We start from the raw sequence: 9,278 nt of genomic DNA, 5'->3' as shown, positions 1-9,278 counted from the left end.
CTCGGCCGGCAACCCTTGCTACAATACCTGTGGGACACCCACGACCTTTCGCTTGTGAAATTGAGCGTGGCTAGTTGTCAAGCGACTTGATTTTGCGGCCGAAGGGATTCACTCTCGTCTCGGCTCTTCTTGCGACGATTTGAAGTCTATAGAAATGATGAGTTGCCGTTATTGAGCAGAAATTTATTTGCCACAAAATATTAATCGGAAAATATTTTTTTTGTTTTAGAAATTCTCATTGCCAAGAAATCATGTTTCGAAAATAAGAAAAACAAAGGTTAGAAATTTATTTATTCTTATTAATGCTTAAATGAGGTCTGATTGTGAGGCAAGCGTAAAATTTTTAAAATTATACCAGCAATTTTTCATATTTTTTTATTTTTATCAAAAATCATTCATTTTTTAGGCTTTTGCTTTAGATATAAAGATGAAACTAGCCAGAACAGGCAGCGCTTCGTTTATAATTTTTCTAGCCTTGAATATTTACTGAGCATAAGACTTGCACCAATGTTTGCAGCTGCAAATATTCAAATTTTGCAGCATTTCTATCTGCAAAAAATCTCCTAAAACCAGATTTTGCCACTGCCGTTTATAGTATGAAAAGATTGAATGTTTTCGCCTTTTAGTAATTAGAAATAATTATTTTAAACTATAAATTATTAAACACAAATTTAACTGAACTATATTATTATTTTTTTTTTATAATATCTTTCACTAAAGTCTTCCCAATAGATTAAAATTTCACTGAACTTGTGTTTTCTGAAATTTTTTTTTGTTTCTGGCAAATGAATCAAGTTCATGTGTTGTTCTGAAGAACAATTTTCAGACAAATGAGGGGTTCCCGTTGACATTTGAGCAGTTAAAAGTACACGGCGGGCTTTGCAAACTCGGAATTAGTGGGTGAGCAGTTTCGGGTCTTTGAAAGGGTCGCGCTGCAGAGCAGATGAGGGTCAAAGGGAGGTTTTAACATTTTCATCCGGTCGCCAATAATTCATGCTACAGAGAATCGGAAAGATGAAAAAAGTTTAATACATGCGCGCGGAGAAAGATGCACTGCTGCTCCTGGCCGACTTTTGATGTTGGTCTTTCTCTCTCCGGCGGCGGCGGCGGCTGCGATATTGACTTTTGCCAGCATCTGTGGCATTATATTTGCCTTTATCTCTCGGCTACTTTGGCTCCACGAGAGAGTCAGCATTTCTCATTCGTGCGCGCTGAAAATGGATGCGTACTTTTTTCACCGCCCTAAGTGATTCCATTTTAACCACATTAGAGCAACTCTTTTGCCACTTTTCCTCTCTCTCGACGCGAAAAAGAAAAAGCGAGTCCCATTTTTATATTTACAGCTTATCGTTTTGCAGGCAGCATAAATTCCCGCTTGTTGTCTCTCAGCTCTCTTATTTCGCTCACCCCGAACATATAGAGCCACTTTTTAATCTGTTGATGCAAAAATAAATCTCTTCTCCGCGCTGGAATGTATAAAAAGAAGTCCATTAGCGAAATTTGATTAAATTTTTACGCCGCAGGGCGAGAGATGTGACTTTGCGAAAGGTTCGATTTGTCATATCGACACGACTTTATGAGAATTCCCGCACGCACTTGTTATTTTGATGGTCTCTCTCCATCCATCTCTGGCTGAAACACACCCATTTACACTCACCCTTGTCGCTTTTTTTTTGCCGCCGAAAGCAGGTTTTATAAGTGCATGGCAAACAAACAAGCACTTATACCTCATCAAAACCAGATCAAAAAGGAAGCAGCCATACCAGACCAGACACACAAAAGGAATCTGGCCGTTATAAAATCAACATTACCCACTTTGCTCCGCGCCTTCTTTTCCTGCCCTATTCTTTTTTCGGGCTTTGTGCGACGAGGAGCTTCGAACCAATCAATTATATTTTGGCAAGAACAACTTCAGGACGAGAAAAGAAGTGTTATTTCTCTTCATTCTTCCATATTTTATTCAGTTTTGATAGATTTTAGACATCTTTTTAGATAAGGGAAAAACTGGGTTTTTATAATTAAATAAATTTAGCAACTTTTTCATATATTTAAATATTTTAAAGGATTTTTTTTACAAATTGTTGGTTATAAATACATATAATTTTATGCCCATTAGTAGGAAAATGTACATTATTTAAGCCTCTGAGAACAAGTTTCCTTCAACCTACAATTTTGTATTAAAATTGAAAATTGTAATTTTTTTTATAGCATTTATTTTTCAATTAGTACTGCGACTAAATCGCCTTGACGTGGAAAAATACCTTGCATTTACATTTTTACATTTAATAAAAACGATGGCCAAATTACATAAATGTATATTTGCACGCATAAATAAATAACACTTGAAGTAAATGTAATTAACAGTTGTAATTTCAGGCAAATAATAATATTTCATATTCCATTTGAACAGAATATTTATTTGTTTTGATAATTAAATATTAATCAACATTATATTTATTAAAAGAAATAAAATTAAGCTTTCTGACAAATCGAAAACTAGTATGATGCTTAGATAAAATTCTGATAAAAAATACATTCTCCGTCAATGCTGATTTGGTTCCTTAAATATAAATTTTTGAAAAATAATGAAGACTCGCTTTACATTTTGAAACATTTTTCTGGCACACGAATTACTCAATTTAACTCAAAATTCTTTCTTATTCAACCAATTAAACCATTATTATTTTATATCAGTGCTGCAATTATTATAAATTATAATCCTCTGTTGTTGCGTAGGTTCCAAAGCTTTTCAGCGAAACTTTGAATTTGGCCAAATTTCAGGCAAACATGCAAAGTTCGGACGGTGCCGAGCCGGCCTCACTCAAGCGTGAAACATTCAAAAGCTAGAAATGGAAATTCTGATGTTGCGAATTAGAGAGTCGTGCAGGTACGTAAACTGGCCTCTCTCTGCGTTGTTCCGCTTCGCCTCACTCGCCGAGACCGTAATAAGAAAATATTCGCCCCGGCACATCAGCGCAGCTTTTGCGCCGAGAGAGAGAGCAGAGAGGATTTTCCGCACACTTGTGCCTTTTGAGAGGCGGCTTCGTTATCCTCTCTTTCTCACTCAAACGCAAATATAAACGCGCGCGCGGATGAAAAAAAAACTACTCTTGGAGCAAAAAAAATTGCAAGCCTTTGGAGAGTGTTTTATTTATTTGTCTCGTCTACTCGACGTTTGTTTGCCACCCAAATCAAGTCACAAAAGAGAGACGCTTCCCTTATTTATATCATCAAGAGGCAACAACAAAAGACAACGACAAAAAAAATACCTGCGCTCGCTTGCGTAATCGCGAATCTCTAATGTCGTTTGCCGGTGCGCGACGAACGTATAAACAAAGGCTAAAAATTACGAATAAACCTTTGCTCGGAGAGAACATTGCGCGGAAAAATAAACTTTGACAAAAAAGGACCAATGCACTGCAGAGACATGAAAGGACGTCCTGTTTGATAGCTCAAGTTTTGCCTGTGGGGAGAGCAAGGACTAGACCTTTGTCGTGCGGGCAACAGTTTGCTTCAATTTTGCGGCCACACAAAGCGCCTTTGCAAATGACGAGACGACCCAAAGAATACGCTTGTATCGGCAAATATCGCATGCTCTCGTTATACCGTTTTGCTCCTTGCAAGTTTGAAATTCGCACACGCTTATTATGCTGAAAAACGCAAAATCACGGTTTGTGCCATTTTTTGCTTCTGTACCACAAAAATTTTATATTACATACAATAAAAGAGCTTATTTTACTCCCGTCAAATTCAAATGTTGATGGACAAAAACCTATTTTTTTTCTCTGCACCTAATTTACTTTATATTACAAATGCATGTATTGCAAACTATGGGGATTCCCTTTCTTTGCTTCAATCCATCTTTTACTTCTTTTGAGCATTACTAAAATTTGAAAATTGTCGTAAGCAAGAACAAAATTACGGTAGAAAAATTTCCTGTAATTTTGACCGCTTTAAAGCAAAAATTGATCAAAGGTTTACCAGATTTTCCACCAAATAAATTTGATACTTAAGGCACACGGTCATGATTTTACTAAATCTGGTTAGAAAATTAAAGAATCAAAATTTCTTTTTAATTAAGTGATGAATCAAACAATTTTCAAACTTGTGTAAACTAAAAATATTTTTCCAATTTAAAATGTTGATATATTTGTTGCCAAAATAAAAAAATATTATTTTCTTGAGCTTCTTTTTTAATCAGATCAAGAATAGTTTTTTTTTGGTGGTCATAATTTCAATATAATAATTCATGGTTAAAAAAACAAATATCAGTGATTTCTCTCTCTCTTCTATTTTAGAATTTCTCGGAAGTTGGGCTAAACGGACAAGCGGTATAGCAAGTATTTTTATTGCGAAAAAGGCAGACGGTTCAAAGCCGGCCAATTCGCCGAACCAATTCCTGGAAAAAGCTGCGTGCGATAAAAAGACGGGGCAATTTCCGAGCAGAATTTCAATATCGAATACATATTTCTTGGGGGAAAAAGGCAGGTAATTGAAGGGCGGCTGCATCGAAAAGTTTATGGCCAAATTTCATTCCTTGTCTTCTGGTTTTATTTAAAAAGCATTCTTTTTCCAATCAAATCAGCGAGTCTACAAGGGTATCATGATCCGGCGCTGAATAGCAAATCAGGCGTGCAGCGGCGAATGTAAAAACAATTGAAAAAAAAATCAGACCCCTTGTATTATTTTGGGCTTTTATTGCGCCGAGCCTTTTTATATGCACTCGTGTGTCCTTCAGCCACTTGATGGAGGAGGATTTGCTCTCGGCTGAATAAGAGCAACACACAGTAAATAACACCCAGAGACGAAAAAGATTGACTGGAAAGGGGAAAACCAATAGACGCGGGCTGCCAGTAAAAAATTCAGACTGCAGGAATTTCTCTTTCTTTCTTGTATATTACGTGCGAAACTCTCTCGCTCCCGTTTTTCGATCCGAACTCTTGAGCAGAACAAAAGCAGCGGAATAGTTTCTTTCTCTCTCCTTCTTTTTGCGCATTCCGCAAAGAGATTTCGGCCAAGAAGGAAATGTTTTGCGCGAAATGCTTTTTGGGCCGAATTTCCCCCAGAGAGAGAGAGAGATTTTTGTTCCTTCGCGCGCAGAGCCAACGCATTAATCTCGCGCGCAATATTACAACGCTTTTCGCGCAAATTTAGCAAAGCTGTCGGAAATAACGCACGCATCGTTTCACGGAAGCTGCGAGCTGCGATGCAACCCGCTCGCCAGCCACGCTCGCCAGGTTGCATAACGTATTTTCATTCTGTGAAAACTTGGTCCGTCCAGAAGACTGACAATGAGTGCTTTTGAATATAAAGCGAAAAGATTAGAAAGAAAAAAACTAATGATTTTTATTTATTTCTAGTTAGGTGGAACAAAAATCAATATGTAACAAAATGCAAAATTCCATTCTCCATTCCACAACAATTTTTAAATGTCTGCAAAATGGTTAAAAAATCTGTCTTTTGGACTTGTTGATCATTTTCAGTTTCACAACTCTCACGTGTTTAGAATTGAACAAAATTCTCCAAAATCCATTGTCAGAATGAAAAACATCAATTTATTCAGCACTCGAATCAAATTTTCTAACTTTCTCTGAGCGACATTTGAAATAGAAATAAATAATAAAACCTGAACCAAATGTTTCAGAGAACCATCGCAATTTACACAACATGGAACTTTAATTTATTTTCCGGATTTACCTGACAAGCGCCTTTTTCGCCTAAAAATTAATATCATGCTTGGGAAAAACCAGTGCGTGCCAAAAATTTCGTAAAATTCCAACGCAAGAATTTTCGCCATTCCATAACTTCTCTCTGCTGAAAAATAAGCTGCCAACCTATTTTCACTCGGCGGCGCCTAATTTGTCCGTAAATTGCCTTGTTGGCTTTGTTAACACTTTTCCGCGCGCCTTTCCTTTCAACATATTTTTTTTATGTGCCTTTTTAGCTGCCAAGTTTGCCGGCCGATCAGATTATATAAAATACATTCAAGCTTGGGTGTCAAAGTTATTGCACGCACCATTAGCCGCGCATCAAGCAACACTCGGCACACACAAATTGCACCGCTTTGGCACGAGGTTGTGGTTGAGTTAGCGGCGGCGGAAAACAGGCGGGGGGGGGGGGGGACGATTCATTAGGCGACACCTTTTCCGCCCTTCGAATGTTTTCGCAGCGGCCGGGCCGGTTAAATGAAAAAGTTTTAAATTACAAACACACTGCGGCCTCCAACTTTTTTATTAACTCGAATTTGTTTCGCCTAAAACGTCTGCGACTAACTTTTGCGCCCTCCTTGTCTCTCTTTCTCTGGCAAAAGAATATATTTTAACTCCAATTAGAGGAAGAAGGCCACCCGCGGGGCCTGATTTCTCTCTGCAATCCCCCTGCTTTCATTTAGACTAGAGTCGAGCAATTATAATTGAGATAAATCTTCGGCGCCGCCTAAAGCAATTATACAAGTTTCAGCAGAGTGATTACAAAAATTACAGATTATCAAATAATATTTTGATTTAATTTAGTACTATTTTACATAAAATTGTAGTAAAAGGATTGATCAATTTTTTTAATTCCGCATATTCAATTTTTAATTTTTATTTGAAAAAACAGAAGAATATATTATTATCAGTTCGTTGTAAAATAAATGAAAATTATTTCGTCAAAACTTGTGTACAAGAATTCTTGTTCTTTTTTGATGCATTTTTAATTTTCAACTATGTCAGTCACAATCAGGCCAATTTATCTAATAAATTTGTTACAATGTCGCAATTTCATCAACAAATTTAAGTGTTTAAGGGACTTGTAATATAAATTATAAAGAAACTTTAACATTAAATTAATATTAATCACAAAATTCTTTCATATTTTGGTGTAATAATTAAAACACAATATATTTTCAGTCACCAGTCTCCTGCCAAAATGTGGCTAAAAATTATTTTATTTTCTTCCAAATTCGTAATTGAAAACTTATTTTGCTGGAAATTTTAGTACTTGAGGTGACGCTTGATTCAAATTTAGAATTTCGATTCTTTAGAAATTTCAAAATTGAGAATGATAAATCATTTTGCGCCTAAAAATTTCTTCCCGATGGACCTGGCCTAAATTTTTAATTTTTTTTAATTTGAATGATTACGTTACTAATTTTAACAAGGATACTATTTAAATTATGGAGATCAAATTACAATTTTTATCAAATACATCAGAAAATGAACTAATGTTACAAAATTTAGTAATTTTTATTTAAATGAATTTGTTCTTCAACCTTCATCTGATCCAACCAACAGTTTCTTATTCTTTTGAAAAAAGGAGAAAGAGATCAAATGTAAAAAAAACTCTCTGTAAAAGTCTCTATTTGAAATATAAAAGAGCGGTTTCCAAATTGAACGAAATAGTTGCTTGAATTGATATTGAAATTAATATGAAGACTTCAGAATAAATTTAATAATTTTCAGTAATGAAGACCTGCTTTTTGGCTGTCATAGAAAGCAAACGCAGGCGAAATCCCGCGCGCGTCTGAGCAACCGCAGCTGCCGGAAAACAAGGCCTCAAAACGAGGCAAACTTCCTTGCCTGGCTTTGAGACTCGGTCGCCGCAAGAGAGCGACTCGCAATAATAATAATAATAATCGCACACATCGGAATACAAACACGGCGAGGTCTTGTATTAGCGGAAAATGCGCGCAAAATATTAATCCTCGCGGGAGAGAAAACCGCGCTGCTCAAGTTCCATTGAAAAGCGCGACGACATTTATTATACGGGGCGATGAAATTTTTATACGCGCCGCGCATTCAAATATATGAAATAATTAAAACGAGCACAATGCGGCGCTCTCGCGAGAACGCAGCATTTTATTTTATATGCATAAAAGCCCGGCGGCGGACGCGGCGGCGGCGGCGGAAAGCAGGTTGTTGTCCTTATCAGTTTCATTATCGAGAACGGCTGCTCAAAAATACGCGCGCATACGAATATCTTCATTTCGCGGAAAATAGAGCTGCAGGGCGCGCCGCAAAAATAGATTAACCCCTCGCCCGAAACTACCCCCGCCCGCAGCAAATTTGAATAAATGTGGTTGTGCCGGCCAGAAAATATAAATTCAACTTTGCGATGCCCGCAACAGATTTCGCCCGCCGTCTGCACCGCGTCACGTTTTGTTCCAACAAAAACTCTCCAAACCGAATCGAATTTCATTTAAAGTTATACTTTGGCAAGATTAAATATTAGGTAAAGAAGAAATCATTTTTTAGTTTATTTAGCAGGAAATATAAATTAAGAAATTTCTATTCAATTGAGATTTTTTAATTTCTGAAGATCTTTTTAATCCATAATATCTTATTTATGCAATTTAATTATACTTCATCAGTAAAATTTTGCTAATTTTTTAGGGAAATTTCATTTTCATTTTTGTTGAACTTTCTTCATCAATTTCAACTGAGACAGTTTTGAGAATAAAGATATTTAAAAAAATATTATTTTAAGAAGCGCTAATTTTAAAAAGTTAGCACTTTTAATGAATCCAAATGAATCCAAATGAATTCTATTTTTCTGGAATTCAATTCTACAAATCAATATTCATGTAAAGAAAAAATATCTTCAAAATTAACTAGTCTGTTTTTTAGCACAAATGAATTTTTTTTTTAACATTTTACTAAAAATTTCAAAGTTTTAATTTTGTATTATTTTAATTATACATTAAAAAGGCAGTCTTAGTGTTTCTACATAAATTGAATCAAATTCACCTCAGATATTACCTGTAAATTAAATTCGCAGGACATTTTGTTTTATTGTAATCGCGTCATTCCCTGGAAACTGGCACATTTACATAAGTAGCTATTCCAGAGATAACTATAGCTTTGTAGTTTTGTCGCGAGTGCGAAATTAGTTTGCACCGCGGTTTGCTCTTCTGCATTTGTGCTTTGCATTGCACTGCAGTGTGTGTGCGACTCGTTGCGCGAATACATAATAATTTATTCAAACAAACTAACTGACGCCGTCGAGCGCAAAACTATGTAATTTGCAACGCTGGTGGTAAAAGCTTCGGGCGATAAATCAAAATGTTTTGCGTTCAGTTTCCAATATGCCATCGCATGCACACAAACTACTGCGGCGAAAACAAATCAACTTATTTGCGTTTTGATGTTTGCGCGTCGAGGATGTTCTTGCGAAATTATTAAATTTTCCATTTAAAAGAACGTGAATTATTTGATGAGTCAGGTAAATTAGGCGTTTTTATATCAATGTGTAGATAAATTATTCGTAAAAATAATAATTATATAGAATCTCAAAATCAA

The sequence above is a fragment of the Neocloeon triangulifer genome, unplaced genomic scaffold, assembly GCF_031216515.1.
Source record: "Neocloeon triangulifer isolate White Clay Creek 2 clone unplaced genomic scaffold, ASM3121651v1 ptg000012l, whole genome shotgun sequence".
NCBI classification, from domain to species: domain Eukaryota; kingdom Metazoa; phylum Arthropoda; class Insecta; order Ephemeroptera; family Baetidae; genus Neocloeon; species Neocloeon triangulifer.
The sequence above is the reverse complement of the archived record's forward strand: the minus strand, read 5'-3'. Positions refer to the sequence as shown.